General features: G+C 39.8%; 1 protein-coding gene across 5 annotated transcripts in view; it reads right to left on the bottom strand.

Annotated features, from left to right (window-relative positions):
- sox6 (SRY-box transcription factor 6) overlaps positions 1–25,280 on the bottom strand; it is a 131,837-nt gene extending 106,557 nt beyond the window's left edge. For 3 of the 5 annotated variants that reach the window (XM_065952916.1, XM_065952919.1, XM_065952920.1), the window contains exons 1-2: positions 22,730–23,129; positions 4,015–4,084 (exon numbers count right to left, since the gene is read on the bottom strand). The gene's annotated coding sequence lies outside the window, so the exon portion shown is untranslated. Of the gene's footprint in view, positions 1–4,014; positions 4,085–22,729; positions 23,130–24,681; positions 24,783–25,069 lie in introns of those variants that run through there. The other 2 variants (XM_065952917.1, XM_065952918.1) reach the window with 2 other exon arrangements.
- Between the last annotated feature and the right edge of the window lie 376 nt (positions 25,281–25,656).

The raw sequence follows: 25,656 nt of genomic DNA, 5'->3' as shown, positions 1-25,656 counted from the left end.
GGTGTTACCTGTCCAGCACATGTCCACACCCACTGACTTGTATGCATTTACACCTACAGCGTAGTCTTCAAACACACAAAAACACGCACACAGACACACCTTATGTTACCTTTACTAATGCATGTGTCCAATTGACCCCTCCCCCATTGCCAAACACACACACACATACACACACACACACACACACACACACACTGTCTTGTATGCAGGCGCACACACACACCTCAGTCAGGGCTGCCAGATGAGTAGTGAATTAATTTGTGTGAGCCACTCCAACATTAAGAAGGTGTGTTGAAAGGTGTCTGCTCATGTTTCAAATTAAACGCGCTGCTGGTCAGCATTAGCACCTCGCCACCCGTCGGCAACTGACACTTAGGGGGCTGAGGGGGGAGGGGAGGAAGGAGGGGAGCCCATCCGCCGTTCACACTGGAATAATTAGAACATGTCAGGAAGAATTAATTTCCTCATTTTTCAAAAGGATACATAGAAATTACCATGTTATTATATGACAGGGTCCCTGGGAGGATTGGATTAAATTTGATTTCTTGCGCAGCCCACACAACAAATTAAAGTCATAAATAAGATGGAAAGAAGCAGGGCACAGAGCATATGTTTATGGCAATGAGTGAAGCCAAGGGACCAGAAACAACTATCTTCATTTCATTTTATTTAAATCAGGCCGACACCGTGTGTCTGAATGACAGCATTTGCTAATGGGTCGAGATTAGAGGCTCCTTGATATTAAAACAGAGATCAAACAACTTCTGCTAAAAAGCTGAAACAACCTCGATGTGTGCTGCCAGATGAGCCTCGTAGTATTCAGCTCAGAGTGACCAGCTATCTCTTGATCTAGGTTTTATCACAACAAATCTTCTAAATGTATTTAATCTACCTTTACCACTAATTTATGGCTTGTATGTTTTTCTTTTCCTTGAAATATCACACATGCAACAGACAATATGGAGTGATGGATAAATGACTCGAATGTAGATTATAAAAATGTTTACTGAAGTGAAGTATCCTTATTTTATGATATCCCTGAGTTTTTTAATCCCTGAGTTTAAAATTGGAGCTCTATTTTTACAATGAGATACTTTCCAATTAAATAAAATTCTGGTGAACTTATGCAAAAACACAACTCCAGATACCATCCCTCTTCCTTGGGATCAGATTAGACTTGTTAGCTTACAGTTACATTTTAATATAGGCTTTCCAGGGAAGAGTTTTTCAACTCGTACAAAATGGGCTGTCATTACAGTCTTAGCACTCCCCTGGGCACCACAAACTTTAAATAATTTGTGAATCAATTAACTGGCTACTCTGAACGCAACAGGGATTTCACACTCCAGGGTCGCGCTGCATTATCAGCGGGAGACGATTCATGGCGTTTTGGGAGAAAAGTTCATGGTTGAAATCATTAATTCATTTTACTGGACTTTTAGTTATGCATTACTTGCCACAGCTGGGATAGCAAGAAGATTAATGGCATTTGCTTTGGTCCTGTTTTCTGCAGTTTATAGCAACTAGGTGAAACTCTGTCTTACAGTACATGTGAACATACCTTCAGAAGCAGGACAGCAGCCAAGTCCATATTAGGATTTTATTCTTCTAAAGCCCACCAAACCATCAAATAATTATAATAGAAAATTGTGAGGTTAGGTCCTTTCCATGTGATTAAACACAGACCGTACTTAATCACCAACTGTAAAACAAACCCAGACAACAGCCCACCTTTTAAAAAGCCGACATGCATATTTTAGTTTAAGCACTTTAAAAAGAGGTCATTCATGAGTAATACAGAGAGCAGTAATTAATTGTTTGCAGAGTTTAGGAAGATGGGTAAAGTTCTGGCAGCTTCTCTGCATTCTCGACACGTAATGACATGTGCAACAATTAGTTTTTCTTATCCTCGCTGGGATCCTGGCTTGTAATTGAGGTTGATGAAATTAAAATCTTTGTTGGGCGGTCTTTGTCAAGCGCTCTCTGTTCAGCAACATGTTGACCATAATCACTGTGGTCAGTGGACTGAAGAGGCCCATTTGAGAAATAATAGATGACGAATAACCATTCAAAGGTTATTCATTTTAATTTTGTGGTGACGCGCTGTTTATTTAATTTCTGACAAAATGGCATCCTCCCCTTGAGTGGGTCCATCGATACCAGGCTGAGAGCTGTGAGACTGTGCGGCTGTTTGCGTATTAGATAAAAGGCGCACGCTAACAGAGAGTTGTGTTTGTGGTTTGTTCTAATGGTCTAATGTATCCTCAGGTGTTTATGAATGGAATCGCACGAGTGTAAATAAATGTGTTGCACAAGCACTCCAGACACAAATGTAATTACTTTCTGTCATGTTTGAGATTAATTAGACCTGTAGGTGAAGATAGCTTTGGGTTTGATTGTATGAGGACCCGATTCACGTCTCAGAATGTGGAACTGCATTAAACGTTGCTCTACTCGTACTCTATCATAATGAATACAAAGAGGTGCAGAACTATATTAAAGTAACCCAAAAACTGAACCATTCAAATTGTATTTTTAAGTCTATTTTATCATTACTTCAGACATTGAACTACCCAAGGAGGAGTGTTTTTAGCTTGGTCAGTAGGGGGGCTGTAGAAAAAAATGGGAAACCTTCATGATCTAACCTTCTTATCCAGTTAAGTATCAGATTGTATTAATATATATTTTCAAGTACCTGCTCACTCCAATTGTTGATAAGGTTAACTCATATTAGCAATTCTTAATGTTACATTAACATTTAAGCTTAATTTTAACATTTTGTGTGTCTGCTTTAAATACACAAGTATCCTTTAGTGATGTGTATACACTGATTTTAACATTATTCGAGTAATTACAATCCCTCTTTATGTTCATCAGTGAGGTCACACTACACACAAGTACCACCACTTTACATCTAACTTCTCAAAATTAGCATGCAGAAGCAGAGGCAGCTCTCTAGGAGACAGGCGCATGCTCCTCTGAGCAGAAGTTGATGTGTGAAATGGCATGATTAAACAATGGTAAATGGTCGTGAACTTTGAATTCAGGGAGACATTTTCCAAGCTGTTATTGAAGAGCTTCTCCGTCACATTAATATGACTCCCATGATATCTACTACTGACATTTGGAGGAGAAGAATATTATCAACCAAGTTCCTCACCTTTATTTGCTTAATATCTAAAATACCTTTTTATTAGAAAACCTTCACGAGCAGCAGCTGAGTAAAGACTGTTACAGTGATATTTTCATTCATGCAGAGAGGATCATGGTATATTATATTCTTCTTTTAAAAGCAAAATGACTCATTCCATATCAACAATATGAGGTTTTTTTTGCATTTACTCCTTTGAAACTCACATATTTTCAAATACAAACAGAGTCATGCCCTGCTTACTCTATTATTTCAACCTGGGTTAAATGTAGAACTGATATTCACTTGGTACAACGAGATGAATCTGCTTAAATATTACCTTCAAAATCATATACTGTTGAAATAGAGGATTTATGTAGGGCTACTAAAGTATCAGTAAACCCAGACTTGTGTACCCTCTATGGATCTATCAGCACAAGATTTATTTTTATAAATTCCTATAACAAAGAGGTTATCTTCAGAAACACAAGACTTTTCTCCAAAAGTCTTGTAGGTACAAGTGTTTTTTATTGCCAGTCTTAATTACCATCTAAAATATTTCAAGAATACAAGACAGCCAATTTTTCACCTTAAAAGAGCAACTACACACGAACAAGGAACTATACCGAAATGTAGCTAAACATTGTGAAAATAGAGACAGAATAAAATAAATACGAGACAAAAAAAATAACAAAGAATGAATAAGTAGGAGAATTGTATATTCAAAAGGTCTGTCAGTTACTGTGCTTATTTATGCATACATTGTGTGACTGTCTGACTGTCCACTTCATTTGATGCAGGTGCTCTGTGTGGGTGAAAGACAGCAGGGGTGTGTGAGACATGTGGCACGACAGAAAAAGCTGACGGGGTAAATTGATACTTACAAAAACTGAAAGACTCAATCCCCAGCTTCCAGCGATCACTGCTTGGCTGATTTTGAATTCATGTAAATATCTGAAATTCAAGCAACAACAAAAAACAGACATTGTCATCATGTTTCATACCTTACAGCTGATATGAAAAAAATACTGTATCAAAATTTTGCATTTGATTAAAATGTCACAAAAAATTCAACATTTATATAATTCAATCAATCCGTTTGAATGGCTTTTGTTTGATTTGTGAATTTGGAACATGGTTCAGCTCAACACAGCTCTTAGATAACTGAGTTTACCTACACTGGAACAAATAGTGACAGAACAAGAGGAAGATAATTGGGGCCATGGTGACTGTTTGCTCAGGGTCAGAGTCTCCACAGCAGAGCTACTGTACCACAGCTTTGTAAGAGTCTGACCTCCAGTCCTCACCAATGAAAATCCATCCAAGAGGTGGTTAGAAATCTACATCTCAGCTACCTCATTAATCCGTCTCAAGTAGATATATATTCTCCAAATAAACCACTTCTCTATAACACTGTTGTTTTATTTAATTTAGGTTTCCTTCTTCAAGCTCTGCCTTCTGATGATTTATTTATACGCCATGCTTTGCTGGTTTTAGTATGTCTGCTGACGTTGTATCCCCTTTTTGAAGAACACAAATAACCAGGAAACTCCAGTACAGTAGAAGTAATACAGCTTGAGGTATCATCAAAGCCAAATTCCAACTTGAGCACACCCACAGTTGTAGATAATAACAAATCACTGATCAGACTATCTACCCTGAGGGTTAAAAATCATGTAAGCTCATTGGTGTTCATTTTCTCACATTATCTTGTGTTTCATAATAAGCCAAGATGTCATTACCAGCTGATTTATACAATTAGTGCGCCTCAGCACTGCCAATTAAACAGGGCCAAGGGTTTTTTAAGGTCACGCTTAACTGATCTGTCTCTAATTTGCAGTACCGCCCCCCCCCCCCCAGTCTCCAATCGCAGGGGCCAGTAAGCCACCAACAACAAGACCTAAAGTACCCACTACCACTGCATTGTTGTCAGAGCACACTGTGTACACATGAGGCTGAAGAGCTAACAGAATGAGCCTGATAGAGGCAGATGGGCTTTAATGTTAGCCTTGAGGCTGGAGGTGATGACAGGGGAGAGGGGACCCAGGTGACCTCTGCTGAATGGGAAGCTAGTCCATGAATAGCAACTCCCGACTTTAAAGTCTATTGCTGCCTCTTAAATGATGCTAAACACACATTTTTTCTCTGTTCAGAACTCTGCTGCAGCCTGCCACTTCTGTATTCACACACACACACACACACACACACACACACAACACAACAATCCCTGCCTGCTGGATAACCACGTATTACAAGGATGGTTATAATAAAGCAGTCTTTGTCAAACATCTGTGTAAAGGCTTAATTCCTAAATGAGAGCTCTAATAATTACACAGAGATGACATTAACATCCTTTGAATTCATAATCTGATGTAAATTGAGAACAATGAGTTATATAATGAATGGGGGGAAATGCATTCCTTATTCATTGGTTATTTAAGTCAATTATTTGTCTGCGGGAGAAAAAAAACAAAGGAATTTATAATTGCAAATAACAAGCGAACCCAAATGATATTCTAATGATGCTAATGTAATAGTCCCTGTGGTGTAATAAGAGTTTATGTCAACTGGCCTATTGTAGCTGCATGCAGCAGCTTTTTCCTGCTGTGAGTTAGACCTACAGGCAGGAAACATAAAACAGGCACTCCCCAGTCCTAATTAGAGGATCAGGAGCTTATTAAACAATTCAAGTCTTAACTGAATACAAATGATTGGTTTAACCACAGTTTTATACACAGACTGGCAATGTGCTTAACCAGTTTATGTTATCCAACATGTCATCTTTAAATTAAAGACTGTCGTTAGAAAAATGAGCCCCATTAGAGCACAGTCAGAGTGAGGCACAAGGAATATTGTTTCATTAGGATTAGCTCTCAGAAACAAGAATCCAGAGTGATGGAGCTGGCATCAAAGGGGCAGGAACAGAGAGCTCATGGCCACCTGTGGCATTTCTCTCAAAGGATGGCCTTTCCTCTAGCTTTGACTGCTCATAGCTACGTCATACACTCACTTACACACACACATATACATGCATAAAATACAAATACATCAGAATGCAAGCAAACACTTCTGCTGCTAAAAAAGCTATTGAATGATGCAGTGTCGAAAAGTGTGGCACAATTTACAAGGCGGAAACTTGTGTGGAAATACACACACGGATACACACAGTCCTCCAGTACTGAAACTGAACAAAAAGAAAAGTAACTGCAGTTAATCTGTCCTGGACTTGATGGAACATCCAGGATGTATCTCAAAATCTTCTGGTAATATTTAAAAAAAAAAAAATCAGAAATGATCCCAATTCCTTTCTTATTCATGCACATGTTCATCTACACTTTGTCTGAGAACAGCACTAGAGTCAAGTGAATTGAATTAAATTGGGTAAAATACAAGGTTCGCCACTCACTCAGGTTGTGAAAACTCCCATAAAAACAGTTTGACTACATCATACTAACTGTGCTGCTTCTGGAGAAACCTCAGAATGATTCACTTTCAAATCTGCTGAACCTTAAAATTCCAGACATGTGCTCTTGTTCGGTGTGGGCTATGCTTAATTTAATTTCCACTGACCATAACAGAGAGTTGTGTTTTTCAACCATCATGTGACGGTTGCTCAGTATCAATACACAACATCACCACAACTGTATACAGCAAAGGGGAAATAAACCACTACACTGCTGCTCTGACCAAGTACAGGTTTTATATTTCATGCACTCTGTATTGCATCAAAACTACTAAATATAGAATAGGTTTATGTATGTAGGTGTTTTTATATTTATGCGTCTGATTTTAATGTACATTTAACTTTGTGTAGTTTTGAGTGTGTATGCATAGGAAAGCTAAAACTTGTACTTCAACTTCTGTTTGGAATTCATCCAGATCTGCAACATGTAAAAAAAAAAAAAAATTTTAAAACTGCCAATCCTCCATCCCAAATCCTCACTCTCTCCTGTGTCCGTACATGCTAAAGTAGGAATTCTGCCGAGTGAGTTATTTTGACAATAGAGGTAATCTATGCCATCAGCAGGCTGCTCCCCACCTGGATGCTGTGTGGTTATCTCTGCAGAAGCAGCAGCCACACTGTTAGGCAGTCAGGCCGGGGACTGCATGGGGGACTTTGGAATGTAACAGTGGTCCCAGTGGAAATAGGGAAATAGGCAGAAGCAGGGCATTCCGGCACAAAATGTCTGATTTAGTAATCGAACACATGTGATTGTCTGTTAAATATCCAGTTCCATAAAGTCAATCCCCTCTGCTGTGGGTTCACGTGTGAAATATGAATCGACAGCTTCCATGCACTCAGTAATCAGCTCAGTAAGGAATGAGGGGAAAGAGCTGGTCCGGCAACTTTTAATGTTCAGGTAGAATTAGGTAAAGAGGTCATTTAAAGGATGTAGTTACTTGTGGTGTCGTTTTTAGCATTAGTTTACTCACTTCGTACATGCGGGATTCACTTCTGACAACCGTGCATGAAAAAATAAGTCCAGTGCTGTCTTTGGACGAACAAGCTGTATTTCTACAGGAGATCCACCATATCATTGAATTATTTGGTGTAGGAAACAGGTCAATCACGTGCAAACAGCTGCTTCATGCTCCAGTACACCGTTAACTGTCACAGCCTTGCAAAGCTCTCTTTTCTCGTCTTTTTATCTTCCCCCTCTGTCTCTCTCAAACGGACCCTTTTTGTGTCTCGGGCTGAATCTGTTCTGACACTGAACTGCTGCAGACTAGACACTCACAAAATGTCTCGCACCAATGTGTCAGAAATGACAACCAGAGCGTCACCTCAGTTAAGATATCTTTGTTTTGAGTAAAAAACAAAAAAAATAGAGTGCTAAAGTGGCAAATAAGGTAGCAGAAAAAAAAAAATCAACCATTGAAGCTAGTAGCTATCCTACTCAGATGTTGTTCAAGCAATAGGCTGATAAAGATACAGTGCTGTGGCTGAACAAAGCTGTGTGCTGCTTGGCAAATAGAGTATCTACCATTTGCTCAATGTCAAAGAACGAGAATAAAGTCTCTTTACTGGGCGACGGACTTAGGGTGAATGCAAAGAAATGACCAGCAAATACAATGTATTTCCTCCTTGGTGGCTGATACTCAGTATTCCCGAACGGGAAGACGTGCAACCTATCCATTCTCTTTAATACCCTCTGCATACTCCACAAAATAGGCTTGTCTTTCTCTTTTCTTAACTTCTAAGAAATACACTTTTTTCCTTTCTCCTTTTCTTTTTTCCGTAGTGTGGGTTGTGTCTTATATGTGTTACGTTGGGGGCAGGGGCATGAAAACAAGTCTATCTCCTTTCTCCCAGGTAATGTGTTTATTTTCCTGGACCCATCTTCTAGTTTACTGCGTGGTGGCGTTTCTCCCCTCTTATCGCCTGGCCCTCATGGGGCACTTTAGCCCCTCAAATCCTGTTCACCACATACTGGTTTTAGAATCTGTGAAATGAGTGCTAGAGAAGCGTGGCCACAATGTCTGCCTGTGTTGCTACTGGACTCAAATGGGCTTGGTGCTTTTTTTTTGTCCAGGGAGATGCATAAATGGAAGTTTTTAACACCTCAAAGGAAGCTGAGGCCTTTGTGGAGACACACTAGAGAAGGCTGCCAGTCTCCTGAGGAGGCAGACACACTGAGTGCAGCAGGACAAAGAGCTAGAGGAGCAGAATCAGCAGGGGCATCACTCTGCTTTGGGCACCAAGCAGACACACAAGTGTACACCCACGTATACTGTAAAACTGCACATAGTGTACATACAAACACATGCATTCTCACAGCAGCATTACAAAACATGGAATGGCATGTTCCAACCACCTCAAATAACTCTAAACACAACACCAAAGGTAGAGTGTATTTTAGCCGTATTAGAATATTAAATTATCCAACAGCAAATTCCAACATCTCTAACAACTGCACTGCAGCAGTTACAAAAGAATGAGACAGAATTAATCTGAATATAAACCCACCAGTTAAGATATAACATACAGTAGCTAACTGTAAACAGATTCATATGCGATTGTACACATGCTCAATGAACGATGACAAATAGAACTAGCACCAGAAACGTTGTCATTTCCTTCTTATTGATTTCATCTCCACTGTTTGAAAATAAATTCCTCATTTCCATCCCAATTTTCTGTATTGAAATTCTTTTTTTTTATTTCCGATTACAACCCAACAGCTGGCATTTACAATCAGTCTTTATGCTGTTTAGATGTCTACAATAAGCATTTAGATGCAAATACCGCTGCCTCGTACAAAGGAGTTGCAACTTCTGTCAGAAGCAACATAATCAACCTGCAATTGTCTCCTGGCTGCGAGTGGTTTCCAGTGACAAGGCCTAAGCCGTAAGCATCTGTATTCAAATGATTCCCTATTTCAGGCACGGTTTAGTGTGGATATTTTCCAACAGTATTTGCACTGAAAATCAATCACATGGTGAATTAAACCAGAAAGGAAACAACTGATCCATAAATGATCAGGTTACTGCAAGGCATTGGTGTCCACAAATTATTCAGTGTTTGCCTTGTTTCGAGGAGAAGCCGGCAGAGACGCACTATTTGATAGTGGCCTTTTTCCACCAATGACTCCTATTACTGGTGTGCATTTTTTGATTTGCAAAGGCAAGCTTAAGTTGACAATATTTTTTTAGCAGGGTGTTCAGCACAGTGTAGCTCAAACTTAGCTCTTTGTAGTATGTCACAGAGTAAAGAGATTTAAAAATGGGTCATAGTTTTCTCAAAACTGAAAAGGACTGCAGTTCAACAATCATATTTGATGTTGGAAAATCTCTCTTCACTTCCTCACTTGTATTTCAATGCTCTACAGTGTAACAGCACATTCCAGCATGATTCTCTAAATCCTGTTCAAAAATAGCATATTTATGGTTATCCCTTTATAGTCTGTTTTTTTGTTCATGGAAACCAAAAGAATGAAGTTGGTTTACCTGAGAAGCGAATGACAGATTTTTCCAACTCATTTAATAAAAAAAAAGACTATGCATGAACTGTGGATTATTTCGCCTTTCTGTTATTCTAATACTGATGGGAGCATATGCTTTGCTCTGGCTTCACTGGCCCCTGTACATCCATTTTAACAATTAACATTATAACCTCCATTTCTTCTTTATATTTACAGTGGCAGAGGTCATTTGTCTTTTTTTAAATCCATAATTAATAGCAGCGTTTGCAAATGCAAATGAGTTCATTTAGGGGGAGGGAAAATGATCAGTTTGAGAATATTTCAGCCTTCTTAATCTTCTTAAGAGGGAAATGATTTAAAAGGAGGACACAAATCTCCAGTGACATGGCAGGAACTGTGGGGCACTTTCCTCTCTCTCTCTTTCTCCATTCTCCCTTTCTCATCTCACTCATGTCTCCCACCCGCCCCATCCCCATTCCCCCCTCCTACTACTTTACCTCTCCCCCCTTGTTGCCCTGTGGGGGTGGAAGGGCCAGGAGTATGAGACCAGGAGCTGAGAGCAGGGTTGTGTACTTGGATTGTCCCCCCAGAGGAAACAAATGTAGTGTTTGAGCCACTGATCACTAGTATAATTGAGTTTAACACTCCTTTTCTGGATTAAAAAAAGGGCCTTTGAAATGAAAGGTCAAATTACCTCCACAGTCAGGCAATAAATAAGTCAAACAAGGTAAGAGGTTCCTGCCAGCATATGTTAGTGGCAAATTTAATTAGCAGGAAAACAGCAGGCTCTTTTAGTATTTACTTAAATGAACAAAAGCAGTGTCGGAGTCCCAATTGTACTGCAATGGGAGTAATGAATTTATCAAACCTTGATTAATTGATCATTAAAGCTATGGATCACAGAGAAACTTTAACTAACTCTATCTTGAAATGCATGAACTAAACATAATGTTAGAAAAACATTCTGTAAATGATCAAATTGCACAGGAAAAAAAATGAAATCTGGATATTCCTAGCCATTAGCCTGCACACTTTTTAATGCATGGTTTTCTCTCATTCTGCAAAGTACCCTACACGCTTATTGTCAATTAATTGCAGCACAAGGAAAGAAAAATGGGCAAAGTAGAGCTGCAGTCTGGACTGGAAGCACAGAAGGTGGCCTAGCAATGCACAGAACAAGAGAGAGAGAGAGAGAGAGAGAGAGAGAGAGAGAGAGACAACACTGCTCTACACCCAACCAGCTACAATGTGGCCTTTGTGATATAATGCACTCTGCACAGCAGATTGTGGAAAATAATCCAAAATTTACTGGTTCCCATATCCAACAATAACAACTGACATCACAACCTACACCATACAGTATATCCCATGTTTCTGGGCACATTTCACATTTAATGGAGAATGAGGGGGGTAAGAAAAACACTGTCAAGCGGTTATTTTATTCCCATCATGTCTTGGGAGCCCATTACAGCATGGCACAAGCAGTGGTAAAACTGAGAAACCCAGCAGGCTGGGGCAACATGCAGAGGGGCTGTGGAGCACTTAGACTCATGGTACAAACCAACACTCTGCACTTTGTAAACTGTTGCAGAAAGATGGAGTTCAAACAAACACTTTGCACCTACAGATTATGTGTATTTAAATTCTGCTAGTCATTAAGGTTTAGCTGGCTTCCGTTTGCTACCATTTGAAGCTTCTAAAATAAAAAAATAATAAAGACGAGAAGTCTGTAGAAGAGCAGGAGGAAGAGGCCCTTTAGTGTGGCTGTCAAGACAATAGTAGCATGAGGTCGTGTTAACTGTGCTGAAAGAACGACAGGTGGGTCACATGAAAGATGTTGTTTTCACTTTCCCGGCACATGCTTCTCATTATTCTACAAGAAAAACGGACATTGCTCCAAGCAAAAGAGAAAAGGCCCTCCACGTCCACTACCGCTCACCGCAAACTAGTTTTCAAGTATATCTTACATTTCATGTGAGTCTACATTCTAAAGCTGAGTGTGCTCTGAACATTCCAGTGGGACAAAATGAAAATGTACATAGATTAAATTGCGTGTCCAAACGCGCAGTAAGTGCTGCGAGGTAAGTATGATCTACGTGATAAAAGAAAAACACTAATCAGGGTTTTAAATTGAATGAGCCATGCAGAATGTTAAATAAAACTGGCATAATGGTTCCCACAAGCTTTAGAAATGTGAGTTAAAATATTGAGTTATTCAAAATAAAATGTGCAAAATATGGGACTTCTAGCTAGCCCAAGCAAAATCCTCAGTTGTACCATTTCAAATTTTAAAAGGCAAAATAGTTTTTCTAAGAAGAGCCTATGTGTGTGTGTATGTGTGCGCGTGTGTGTCTGTCTGTGTGCGTTTGTGTCTCTGTGTGTGTACTTGTGCATATGTCGTGCATGTATGTGTCCATATATCCATGTGTTCACACTCTTGCTCTTGTGGTTTTGGACAAACTGTGGCCTGACAGTAAAATGTTGAAATTGGAAAAATATTACCCTTCTTTCTGTTGAATAGCCGAGAGATAAGCACCCTTTAGCAATGAAGCCAGTGAAGTCTAAGCTTATTATGAATACCTCTCAGAGCGCAGAGGCATGTACTGTAGAAATCAAAGGGAGTAATAGGCAGGTAAGCTTGTGTCATTTTAAGGAGGAAGTCAGTTGTGAAATTGTAAAAAATCGCAAGGCCCTGCTGACAATCCCCTGCCCTCAGAACACTCCCATAAATGATTTCTAATGGTGAGGGCTATCACATATCTGAAAAAAGTCAGAAGTTTGTGAGGCAAGAAGAAGAAGAAAAAAAGCCCAATGCTAATCTCTCTATTGATGGAGACTTATAATAATAGGACCATTTATCTCTTTGATTAAACAGCACTTACTCTGAAGTTCACAAGAATGTGTGATTCTTTGCAAGTGCCCTAAGCTTCTCGAGGCAAACCTGGCTCTGCAGAACATTCCTCAAGGTTTCATGTTCAATTGGCTGTGAAAGTCCTCAGCATAACTTTTACATGCCGGACTGAAACCATTAAGACAAAGGCAACAAACAGGTCATCTTCATACTTTGTTAATATTGTAAGCACAGTAACTGCTTTTCAATTTAAAAAATTCTTACATTTATAACGTTACACAATATTTCCCAGATGTAAGGTTTTAGTTGCATATTCATGTGTGGATTTTCTGCCTATAAGTTAAAATTTGTAAAGCCCTTCCCCTGTGGAGCTGTTGTTAAGATGATATCATAAGACGTCTACTCCGAGGCAGCCTGGACTCTCAAATGCTCACATATTCCACAAAAGCAAACACACACAAGCTAATATGTACTGTGCTTTTACTCCTTTGAATATTCATCCATGTTTGCACATCATCTGCAGGTCTCCTAATCACAGTCACTTCCCCTTTAATCACATGGCTCTAATTAGGTCCTAATAAACCATTTTGCCAGCCTCTTGGAGCGCCTCTGTGTCACTCACACATCAAACCAAGAAATAGTGAATTAAGGGGCTGTCACCCTCAAAGGAGAGTTCCTCAGGCAGCAGTGATACAGATACTGCAGGCTACACCCTCTTACACTAATTGAAATTATCGAAAGCTCTGCTTACATGAGACACTTGGCCATGTCTGAAGCCGTGTCCTGAAGTATGGCAGTCAAAAGAGCGACAGTAGTGCCAGCACTGAAGCTCAACTAGGTTTTCTGATGTCTGGTAATTGTTTAAACCTGAGTGGGTATGGCACAGGGCCGCATACTGCCTGTTCTGCCAAGAGAAGATAAAAAAAAATGTTCTTGCTAGCACTTTTCTCTTCTGTTCTCCTCTTCTGCTCTAATTCAGACCAACATGGGCTTCATGAGAAGCCTCAACGGTTCCATGTTCATCTTGGGGGAACCAGTGTTGGGGATGATGATCACTGACCACAGGTTGATAATGATGACTGTTTAATTAGAAGCCTTTCTTTGGCCTGGCCACAACCCAAACTCCTCCACCCTGCAGATGGTGACCAATAAATTTAGCTTTGCTGAGGATGAGGAGGAACATTGTACCTCCCCAGTTTTTCCCTCAACCCCACCCCTAACCAAGGACATAAAGCCTTTCTCCTCGCTGACACAAAAACTCAACCTCAGTCTTGCTGCATGAGCATCTGTACGAGCAACCATCTGACTGTGACTACAAAGTCTGAACGTGTCCTCTTCAGTTCATGTTCATACTCATCTAATTTGCAATAGAGAACAAGAAATGTCATCAGATAAAATGCCTTTTAGGGGGTATTTTCAGTTTTTTTACTATCATGAAAAAATGTTGGTGCAAAGAGTTTACTGTCAATGTTCATTTATCAATCATGGTTTTTGCTACAATATCCACTCCTTGCAACTAAGGCATAATTGCATTTTTGCATGTTTCGGCAGTTCAAAGCACTTGGTTGGAGTTAAGGAAACACTGTGGTTATGGTTAGTACATTATGGTTATGGTTTGGGAATTTAAACACTTTGCAGGTTTGCAGAAACATCATAGCATGGTAAATATTCCAAACATCAACTGTGATGAGAGAAACACCCCAAGAAGTCATGTGCCTCGCAATCCACCCCCACTCTTCCCTGTGACTCCACTGCGGTGAATGAACCGAACTCTGCGAACAAGCTTTGACAGCAAACGTAAATCGCTGGTGCAAATTAGTTGCATATGAAAATACAGCGTAGGATGGAGGGTTTTGAAGTCATTTGTGTATATTGGGTTAAGTGTGCAGTCTCTTTAATTGTAGTTATAAAATGTTCCAATTATAAGCTAAGGATCTGTGTTTTTGGTTCTTAATACTTATCATTTCAGTGTCCTCAGCAAAGATTTTGTCGATCTAAAAGAATATAGTCTTAAGTGTAAAAACGAACGAGTGTCACTGTTCTTCAGGACGCCACCTACTCTTACTCTTGCCCCTTCAGTTTAGTCCACACCCACCTCCTGTCAATCAAACCTCCCTGGCAGAATTAACAATGTTTGTGTGTGTGTGTGTGTGTGTGTGTGTGTGTGTGTGTGTGGGCGGCTGGCGTGTGCCAGAGTGGCTATCCCCTTGGATGGTCAAAGAGGCTCATGGGAAATTTACTGCTTGCACCAAACCACAGACTTTCTCTATCATTTCAGCCAATTTCTCTCTTTAAGTCCCATTCAAGAAAGTCATTATCAGAGACAAACTTTCTTTGGCTTTATTCTCTGAGCCCGTAGTCTGCCTTTTGGTGCTTTTCTTACTGTAGTAGCCTTCCCTTATACATCTACTACTAAACCATTCAGGGTTTCTTAATAATTGTTTTAGACTTGGCAAATTATTTTCAACAGTTGTTACTACTGCATAAAAATCCATCCGCTATATCCAACATATGGTTTTGTGAATGAAGACAACTACCATTTGTAAGCAATGAAAAGAGGAAAGGTCAGCCAAAGCTTTGATGCCAATTCTACATACATACATACACATATATATATATATATATATATATATATTACCACAGAATAAGTACAAGTATTCTCAACCACCATGAAAATGCAAGTTGAACATGTGCAGGTCAGGTGAAAGGACTAGAATGGGCAGAGTTTGTTTGACTAACACCTCATCAGAAGGGACTTTAGCAGCATTAACACCAAAGTTATTCTTTGTGCAGAGGTTTCCAGAATGTCTCAGAAAATTTGGTTTTGGCTCATCTTTTCACCAATACGGTCTAAACACCTCCTCCCTTTATTCAGAGAGAGTGGGAGAAAGAAGGAGATAGAAGGGTAACAAAGACAGACAGAGACCAAGTGAAAGCTTGTGGTCATGTCTGCTGAATCCATTTTCTCATAATGCACATTAAGGGCAAAGTCTTGAAGCCCATCCAAGTTGTGTAAAAAGACATTTTTCAGAAAGGAAACAAAAGGCCTGGGTTGGGGGATATGCCATGGTTAACTTCATCAAAACTTGAGCCACAAGATCCTTTCCATCGATCCCCCACCCTCGCTCTTTGTCACTCTGATTTATTTTTGGCATCGAACATCAGCATTTTTCCAAAGGAAAAGCTGTTGGGAATCTGATTTCTGGCCTAATACGCTCTCTCTTTCCATAATGTCCTCGCCTGTTTTAGATGTGACAGTAGCTGCTCCATGATGAAGTGGTTAATGAGCTGCGTTTGTTTCCATTTAAGAGCACACACACACAAAATTGTGTGTGTGTGAAATTCAATGGCAAACAAATAAAATGTATTTTTGTTTAAAGGCATGTCTCAAAAAGAAACAACTGCTTCAATCTGATCTATAAGCTTACTTCACATGTGAAATGAATAAATCTCAACACAGATCAAAGTGATACATTAAGATCTAATTGCTCATCATGGCCTGTCGCTTCAGTGGCGCATTATCGTGTTGAAATCACATATCTATCAAGGGTATCCACATGTGCACAGAGGCGCTATTTACAAGCTACAGTACAGACACAAATATGCACACAGAAACTAAGTTCCCAATCTGAGCTTAAAATCAACTTTGTGCCAAAAAACGGCTCCCTGCATTCTTAAGACTGCACTGCACATGAAGAACCTATATTTATTTGCTAAGTCGCACAAGAAATGGAGCATTTTTACATCTCAAAAGAGATCAGGCTGTCTGAATCATAGCTGGTTTTCAACATCAACATCCACCAACGGGTTAAGTTGTGATGGCCAAGCTTTATAGATAGTGGAGACCTGAACAAAAATAACTACTGCCTCCTATGAACTGAATTATTACAAACAAGGAGTTCATATTCAGTATGTGAGGACTTTTCACATCATTTAACATGAAAACTCTCCTTGTCACAGTTCTCCTTGTTGATGTTTTCAATGAGTCCCATTTTTTTTTAAATGTCTTCCAAGGCAGTGACTCCCCCGAAGAGACTTGATCCAAACACAATGGGGGATCACAAGGAAAAGCCTTGTTGTGACTCTTTTGTGTGTAAGCAGTGCAAAAGACCACATTACACTAATCTCTTTTCCCTTGTTCACTCACAAGACACAATCTCAGGTCTTCAGAGCTTCTCCAATTCTAGCTGAACAGAAATCGCTCTGTGAAAAAGATCACCGCTTCCTCTTCTTTCTCCTTTTTTAATGAATCCCGACAATCTGCAGCAAGGTCATTTATACAAATGTATAAAGACTGTAAATCAATCCATGAAATGTTAACACATTTTTAAATAGGCTTCATTTTCTGTGACTTTAATTAAAGGTTACTGTACTGCAGTCAGTAAAAGCTGTTACTGAGTCAAAGTGAAAAAATAATTAATAAACAGCCTTCACAAACTGTGGGTAACAAAATGGTTGCCACACACACACGTACAAATAAAGCTTTGGATTCTACGACCAAGTGTCTGCAAAAGGAAAACAGAACGACTTGAGCGTTCGTTTAAAATTCAGTTTCCACCACCTGCACTCTTTTCACACAACCTGACAGTTCTCAGCCTTGGTCCATCTGCGGTGTTTGTGCGTATGTGCGCAAGCGTGTGTGTATGTGTATTTGTATGGAAAGTGAGCATATGTGTGTGGGTACTAATACACATATGCTCTGTTTCTGTTTCCCCATGTGAGGGAAAAAGATATTCTGGTGTGTGCGTGTGTGTGTGTGTGTGTGTGAGGACTGCAAAATCCAGCACATTTTAATTACTGCCCGGCTGCACTGTGTGCCTCTTTGATATGGAAATAAACGCAATCATCTTCACAGCCACTGTACAAATCGTCATGTGATTCATAAAAAACAATGAGGCCGACTAATTCCTGCACCTGATTACAGTCTCAGACCTGTGTCAGAAACATACGGCCACCAAGGCCCCTCCAATTAACTCTACATATTAATGTGTGATTTTTTTTTTTTTAAATCAACAGACACTGGGACTGTTGCATTTTGAAATCAAAGTTAATTATGCACAACTATGCTATGGTCTAAAAGAAAATGTCCAATTATTTTGAGAAAAACATTTTCAGTGGGAGAGTGAATGATACAGATCAAAATGGGCCACTTAGGTTGCTTGTGCAATTATGCAGTTCCTGTGAAGATACACATATTTAGATTTTTTTTTTTTTCATCTGTAATCCTTTAATGTCAGCAATACTGTTCACTTACAGCAGCCAGAGGGACACGGAGATCTAAAAGAGCAGGAAAAACAGCCGATGTTCAGTAAGTGTTGGGACACAGGTGCTCTGTGTGATTCAGAATTTAAAAATAACACACACTCCAGTTAAATCTTTGATATTAGAAAAACCTGCATTCAAGGAATACTCTCTTAAAGTGATGGTGGTAAATACATACAAAAAGCTGGATGAAATTCAGTAAAACTGTAGTTTGTAAACAGTTGGTCTTTTACATTGCTGTATGAAACCGTCTTCTATTAATTGGTCTGGCTTCACTTTCTCACAGCTTATTATGTAAAACGGGAATTTTTTAGAAGGTGATACCTCTTTGCTCTTTATGAACTGACTGAATTCATCACCATTGCTGATCCACTTAAGGAGACAATGGTGCAGACTAAAAAAAAGAAACAATGTCCTTATTTAGAAACACTAATCCACATTGTTTCACAACAGACAATATCCACACCTACACTACCAAAAGCTACTGTATGCAGGTATCATACAAAATGCAATACATAATGACATATCCCGGGACAGAAAACTTAGCATCATGACAGATCAGACTTCTTAAAGGGAACAAATTTTAAAAATATTTGGGCACTTTCGGTTGGGATCATTGTGGAGACATCCTGCAGCACATTAGATAACACTTAAATAGACAGATGTCACAACATCTGCTGTCCCTCTCCTCAACCTTTACTGGGCCTGCTGTTGTTTACCTCCTCTCATCTTGTTTATTATCAGCTCCCTCCAACACCACAAAGACAGGGAGACTAGTGCCTGCCCCCCCTTCAGCTGACCCTCCTCATTCTCTATAGCTCCACTCTTGCCTGCTCGCAATCCAGCAGCAGCATCCTTTCACTTGGAACAAGTAGGGGTCTTTCTGCAAAACACGGCATGCATTGAAAAAGTGCGCCGTTTAAAGTCTCCCATATACTGTACATGGCCTGAAGTGACACCTGAGGAGAGGGTGGGGGCTTTTTGGATTTTGACGTTTCAAATCTAAATCAACCGTTGTGGCTATCACAAGCGCAAAGAGTGAAGAAGTCTCTGCCTAATATCAGGAAGATGAAAAGTGTCACTCATGCATACACACATGACAGGGAATTTAGGAGCACTCTCATTCTCTATCACACACACACACACACACACACACACACACACACACGATGAAATTTTAATGAGAATTAAAGATACCAAGGACCAGAGAGCGAACAGCGCAGCCTCTTCATCTCTCTGAAATATTCTTCAAACTGCTTAAAACAAATTTACAGTATTGTTATTAGTGCTGCCGTATGGTTTCTGAAAATGATAATCATGTCATGTATGATCCCACTGAACATGATTAAGTCAATATAAGAATGTTTTATTTTTCCTTCTCCAACTGTGAAATCATTACGTTGGAATTCTGTCTGGCAGAGACATTTGTGCTGTGTAAAACTGAAAGCAGAATAGTGAGGCTATGAGATAAAACCTACGCAAACCTGCAAGATATTTGTGTCAATAGATCGACGAGCTAAGCAATGATGAAGACATTTCTGTATCTTTTTGTTTTCAATAAAGTCACAGTCATGATAAAATCCCAGATTGGAAAAAAAATATTAAAGACCAGATCTTCAGGATTCTTCTGGATTCAACTTAAAGCAAAATCAATAGTTAATATACAAGTATGTTATATAAAAATATTCTAACAATTTCACGTAAGGCAGGTTTCTCTCTGAATCACTCTTCCCTTCCCTCTCCCTCCTCTCCTCTCTCGCCCCCTCTTTCTCTCCTGCCTTTTCTTTGATCTCACTAATTGCTGGCACAAGAGTTCAGTTTAAATCAAATCTACCTTTAGATGCTGAGCAAAAAAAAGCTAAAGATACATTTAGAAGGTGGAACTTAGTGTAAACAATTTCCAAGTGAAGAAAATATAAATACGAAAAAGCTAAGTAAGTCAGTGCATAAGAATGAAATAATTGATTCTCAGCAGCAGAGACTCTCCTGCAACACGGGAGACATTGGACTTGGACAGAGTGCAGGATGTGTTTAGACAAGCCAGGTGGCTTCTCCCTTCATGCCAAAGTGAAGGTCCTAAAATCTTTCAACATACTGGCACATCAGAGTAAGCAAGTCTCTATCTTACCCTGAGTTCTGGTAGGAAAAGCTGCATTTCTCTGTCCTGCAAAAATCTGAAGCCAGTCCGAGATCCACGCGCAAGTTTTTTTCCTTGAACATACAGACAATGCACAAGACCAGTGCTTATAAAATATATAATTGCCCAGAAGTTATGTTAAGTTAGACTTACTTATAAACAGAAACTCTTTTTTTTTTTTATCAATCTTTAAATCAGCTGCAATTAAGGCGAAATAAAAGCCCATCTGTCTCTGGCAATGTTTTCAAATGGCAGAAATAATTTTAGGGAGTCATACAGACATTTCTACATTTATTAAAACTCATAATCAGAGAAGTGTATAAAGGAAGTAGGTGGTGAATTCAGACACCGGTAGTTTGTGTGCACATAAAGAAGTGAGAGATGTTAAATAAGAGCCAAGAGCAGCGGCTGTGAGGCATCAAAGCGCTCAAACGCCGCTTTTCACGATTTCCCCTCTCGCGCTTTTTGGGAGCGTCACGCTGAGCTACAGCAGCCGGCACACACAAACTGTAACACAGACAGAGCCGAGTGTCCCTGTATAGACACCAGGACAATGTGCTGAATGGGCAGTCTAATTATAAATGTGCCATTTAGACTCGCATTTGGTCTTCAGAACCGTCTTACCTTATGAGGAGACCTGCGCACACAGCTGCACTACGAGCAACTGTCTAGGACAAAATAGTACGAGGATAAAAAAAACTTTTTCTCCAAAGACTTTCTCTGTTCACTGAGGATAATCACTGAACAATGTGTCATTGTTTGAGACGCAATGTTAAAAAGGACACGCGAGAGAAAAGGATGGTTTGTTTAATTATCCACAGGTGTGTTATTTTTGTAGTGCAAAGCGCACGTGCTCATTGTTTAATAAATAGCAGAAAAGGACAAAAATAAGAATTCTATTGAATAAAAAAAAAGGTTTCAACTTTTCCTATATGTATTTAAATGTTATTATGACTCGTGCAGCAGTCTGCATTTTTTCCTCACTATTTTATTTTTCAAACATCTGAAAATGAAATGTCATCTCTCGCAACACACTGTCATTTTCATGCTCCGTCAATATATCACTTAGTCTTCGTATTAATGACGCACCTGGAAAATTATTTGAGTTTATGTAGCAAAAAATACAATCAGAAAGTACAAGTTTTAAGTTATTTGGAAACATTTAAAATGTCTATTTTAGCTCTAGAAAATATACCAACATATATCTACCGTTTACAGGCCAGATTGTTATTTGAATTATATAAAGGAATGACAACAAGGAAAGCTTCTGATGCAAATTTCCACTTTTGACAAGAGATCCTCTGTGTGTTGAGTCCGGCAGCGCCGAGCTTCAGAGCCTTCGGCTTAAATGGAAAACTGTCTGTTCAAGTACATCTTCTCTAAATGGACAAGCCCCGCGATTGTTGAATATAATTTATGGCTTTTGCATTCTTTGGAGGTCGATTTCCCCTGACCTCTTCAGAAAGTTAAGGAAGAGACATTTCCCAGGCTACACGGCGGCCAGGAACTGGGGGTCTCTAGCATTAGAAAATTAGACTAAACGACTGAGAGGTCATTTTTGAATATATTAACGTGTAATGATACAGAGCGAAAGCTTCATATCAACTTGTTCAGCACCAAACACACACCCCCAGTCCCCCCACCCCACCCCCCCCCCCCCCCCCCCCCCCCCCCCACACACACACACACACACACACACACACACACACACACACGGGGAGCAAACCTCATTGCACGCGCGTCAGCGTCAATGAATAGTACCGCTGTGTGGACATGAGAGAAACTGCCACAAGCCCGAGGAAGTTACGGAACATGTAAACACAAACCCTAAAGTAGGCGTTCAGCCCATTAAAGTTAAACTGTAAAATAAGAATCACCTCTTATTGGTGATGTTTAGCCAAAGTGTTCTCAGTGACAGCGGTCTGCGATGATCTTCACGCTGCATTTAAACAAAGTAGCCTGTATCCGCTCGCACGGCTTGACGCTGCAGAGATAAACAAAGATTTAAAAAAAAAAACCAAGATTTAAAACTTTCAAACAATGATTCACGATGGTCCAGACTTTAGTTTTGATGAGGTTTGATGTTGAATATCGCGCGGATATAGCAGTTTTGTGGGCAATCCGAGCGCCTCCGAGCCAGCCCCGCGCCAATCGCTCGTCTCGCGTGCACTCCGGCTTGTTTTGGTGAAAGCGACGCATCAAATAATCGCAGTTTTAAAGTTTGACAGCCATTCTCCCGTTTACGAAATGGGACCCAAAGACATAGAGAACTTTTGAAATGGTTGCAAAGCAAAGTGCGCGCGCTGTCCCAGAACATTTCAGTGACAGCGCGCTCGACTTTTAGGAATCAGCATTAGAGAAGAACAGAAGAAGAAAATATCAAGACAACAGAGCATGTTGTAAAGTACAGTTAACGTGTTGTTTACCTTGAGGATCTGAGCCGTGGAGGTGATATGTCTGCGTCCTTTCCCGTGCGTAAAGACTTTTGCACTACGCTGCGTTTGGTAGAAATTGATCACTGAGCTATCTGTTGAGCGAAAACTTAAGTGTGCGGCGCACACGGGGCCATATGAGGGGATCCCGTCTGCTGTCTGTGAACTTCAGCTGTCCAAAACTACAAGTACCTTTTGTTGTTCGCCTATCTCTTCTTTAGCTCTCACTCTCTCTCTCTCTCTTTCTATCTATCTCACTCAGACAAGAGAATACGATGGGTAGAGTCGCTGTCAATCTTGGCAATCAATGTGCGCAGCCATGTCGCAAGTATTCAAAGCATTTCCCGTCGTGCAACATCAGAAAGTGAGTGGCCAGGGCATTGATCTGAGGAAGGCAAAGAGGCAGGACTCCCCCCCCCCCCCCCCCCCCCCGTCCTCCTCCTCCTCCTCCCAGACAAGAGATGCGAGAGAGAGAGAGAGAGAGAGAGAGAGAGAGCGAAGGGAGAGAGAGAGAGAGATTTGTGGTGAAATAAAGGTAGAGTCAAGGAGGATGGTTGTAACTGTCCGTAGTTTAGTCATTTTAATAAGCCCAAAATGAACATCACTCATAGGCACCGCGACTGTGAAGTTAAAGTTGACTTTTCCCCTTTGTAAAACTACCAGGCTCCTTTTTTATTTGAAGCCAAATGACGCGCTGCCCCATTCAACTGTGTGTAACAGTATCAAAATCCCCGTTTCAATAGAGGAAAATACGCTCAAATCATAGTAGAGGTGAGCGAAAGCTGCGAGGAAATGACATGTGGCAAAGGGACAAGTTCAGACTTGTGTGGTATAAAAGCTTTCGGTTTCATAAATTGAAAAACGCACTTAAATTGTACATAAGCTTGTTTGAGTCTTTGTTGTAGTTTTTTGTCTCAAGTGTTTTATCTCAAAAAGACATTTGGATTTATAACTTAAAACATTGCTGTTTTTTTCCTCAGTTATGAACATTTAATAGACAGGGCTTAACACTCTGCACCTCTGATTATTTAGATTATAAGACACTTATTTTGACAGATAGTCCTACAAAGGTAAGAATGGCTCCTATTCTTCACGCCTACAAAGTGTGAAACTTAACAATTATTTTAACGCTGTCCATTAATTATTAGATAATAATAAATCGTCACATTCACTTGAATAAAAACAGCTGATATTCAGGACTTTGTCGTTTTTGAGAAAAACAGAATTTAATTTAACAGACAGATTTTCAGGAATCAAAATTACAAGTGTGTTTATGTTTTTCTTTTATATGTAATGAAGGTAATGAATATAGACGGACGTCTAAGTTTTTTTGTTTTATTTAAATTTCTTCAGGACTTTTAAAACATAAGGTAGCCTATACAATTTAAACAATTAAGCTGCATCAGCACGTCAATGCAGACTCAGTTGATTATATTTTTAGCCTCCCGATTTATCTATAGCCTACCAAAAATGTTTATTATAGTTTTTTTTATAGTCTTAACAGCATTAAACACCTACATTTAAACAAGGTTCCGGTCAGGTGACTCACCTAAACAACACCACTATTTCGACTAGGCTATTAGCCAAAAACAGAAGCCTTTTTTTTTTTTTTATTAAAAATTATATTTATATTTGTATTCACTGAACATTTGTTTGAAATTATCAGCGCAGTTTAGGGGTGTCCCACAGATGTCACACAATCACACACAAATCAATTGTAATAGGACCCCGGACAAACCAGTGAGAGACCACGATAAATAAATAAAAAAGACAAGAGCGGGACAACTGATGGAAAAGTTGTAATCTATAAATCTGCAGCAGGATGAACGGCAGACAGAAGCCCAACACACATTACAACACTCAGCCCATCCTCTGTTCATGTTGAACACAGTGTCATAACGGAGGACTATCGTTTCTCACACAATAGAAATAGGAAATTTACTTACAAAGACAGGAGACAGCAGGAGCAAATTCAGATTGTTAACTGCAGTCACACAGAGCTGAAGGAGGAAGGAGAAGAGAGAGAGAGAGAGAGAGCGAGAGAGAGAGAGAGAGAGAGAGAGAGTGGCTTCAAAAGTCATATTAACATCAGTTTAGACCCCTGTGCGCCTGACTGTCCCTCTTTTTTTTTTGATCAAGGTGATGAAAAACGCCCCACATCTCCATCACAGAGCACACCACAAGTAATCTACGTTTCACAAATTTACTTTTTTTCCTTGTAAGTTTTATATCGCCCTTAGGCTCTTAATTTTTTGTGTACAGTGTGTGTAAGTACATTCTCCTGCTCTAAATGAAAATAGAGTTAAAGACGAAAAATAAGAAAGCATGACTTACCTTTCTGGAGGAAACTTTCTCTTCACTTTGGCGCAAACTTTGCTCTTGAACACCTCCTAGCACTCAACAATGTTCAACTATTGGAATATGAAACGTGGCGTTTGTTTGAGCAACAAAAAAGACCCGACTCACAGTGAAACACCTCATTTGCTTGAATCATAAACAGTCCTTTAAGAGCCTAGCTGAGTATTTGTCACATCTATGCATGATGATTCAGATGTGATATCTGCTCTGAGAGTGTGTGGAGTCTCCACAGGAGCGGACTAACCGGGACTCAGATGTGTGTGTTCCACGTGTGTCATGCGCCACCTTTTGGACACTGCGGGAATCACCTCCAGAAATCCTTCCACCCGCAAAAAAATCAGATGACTAGTCAGAGATTAAATCAGAGGATTTGGGCAACAACCTTCTGCCTTTAAATGATGTCGAAATGTCTTAGCAGTCAAATAGTTTACTTCAAAATCTTGGGCTGAACTGTTTCTGCATTCAGAAGAAAAATACATTCATAGAATATTCTCATCCTGGTATTTATTGCCAGACTTTAACGGATGACTTTGGTCGCAGCAGAGCATGTTCCAGTGTGTGTG

The sequence above is a fragment of the Labrus bergylta genome, chromosome 3 (assembly GCF_963930695.1).
Source record: "Labrus bergylta chromosome 3, fLabBer1.1, whole genome shotgun sequence".
NCBI lineage: Eukaryota > Metazoa > Chordata > Actinopteri > Labriformes > Labridae > Labrus > Labrus bergylta.
Note: the sequence above shows the minus strand (reverse complement) of the source record. Positions and strands in the feature narration are given on the sequence as shown.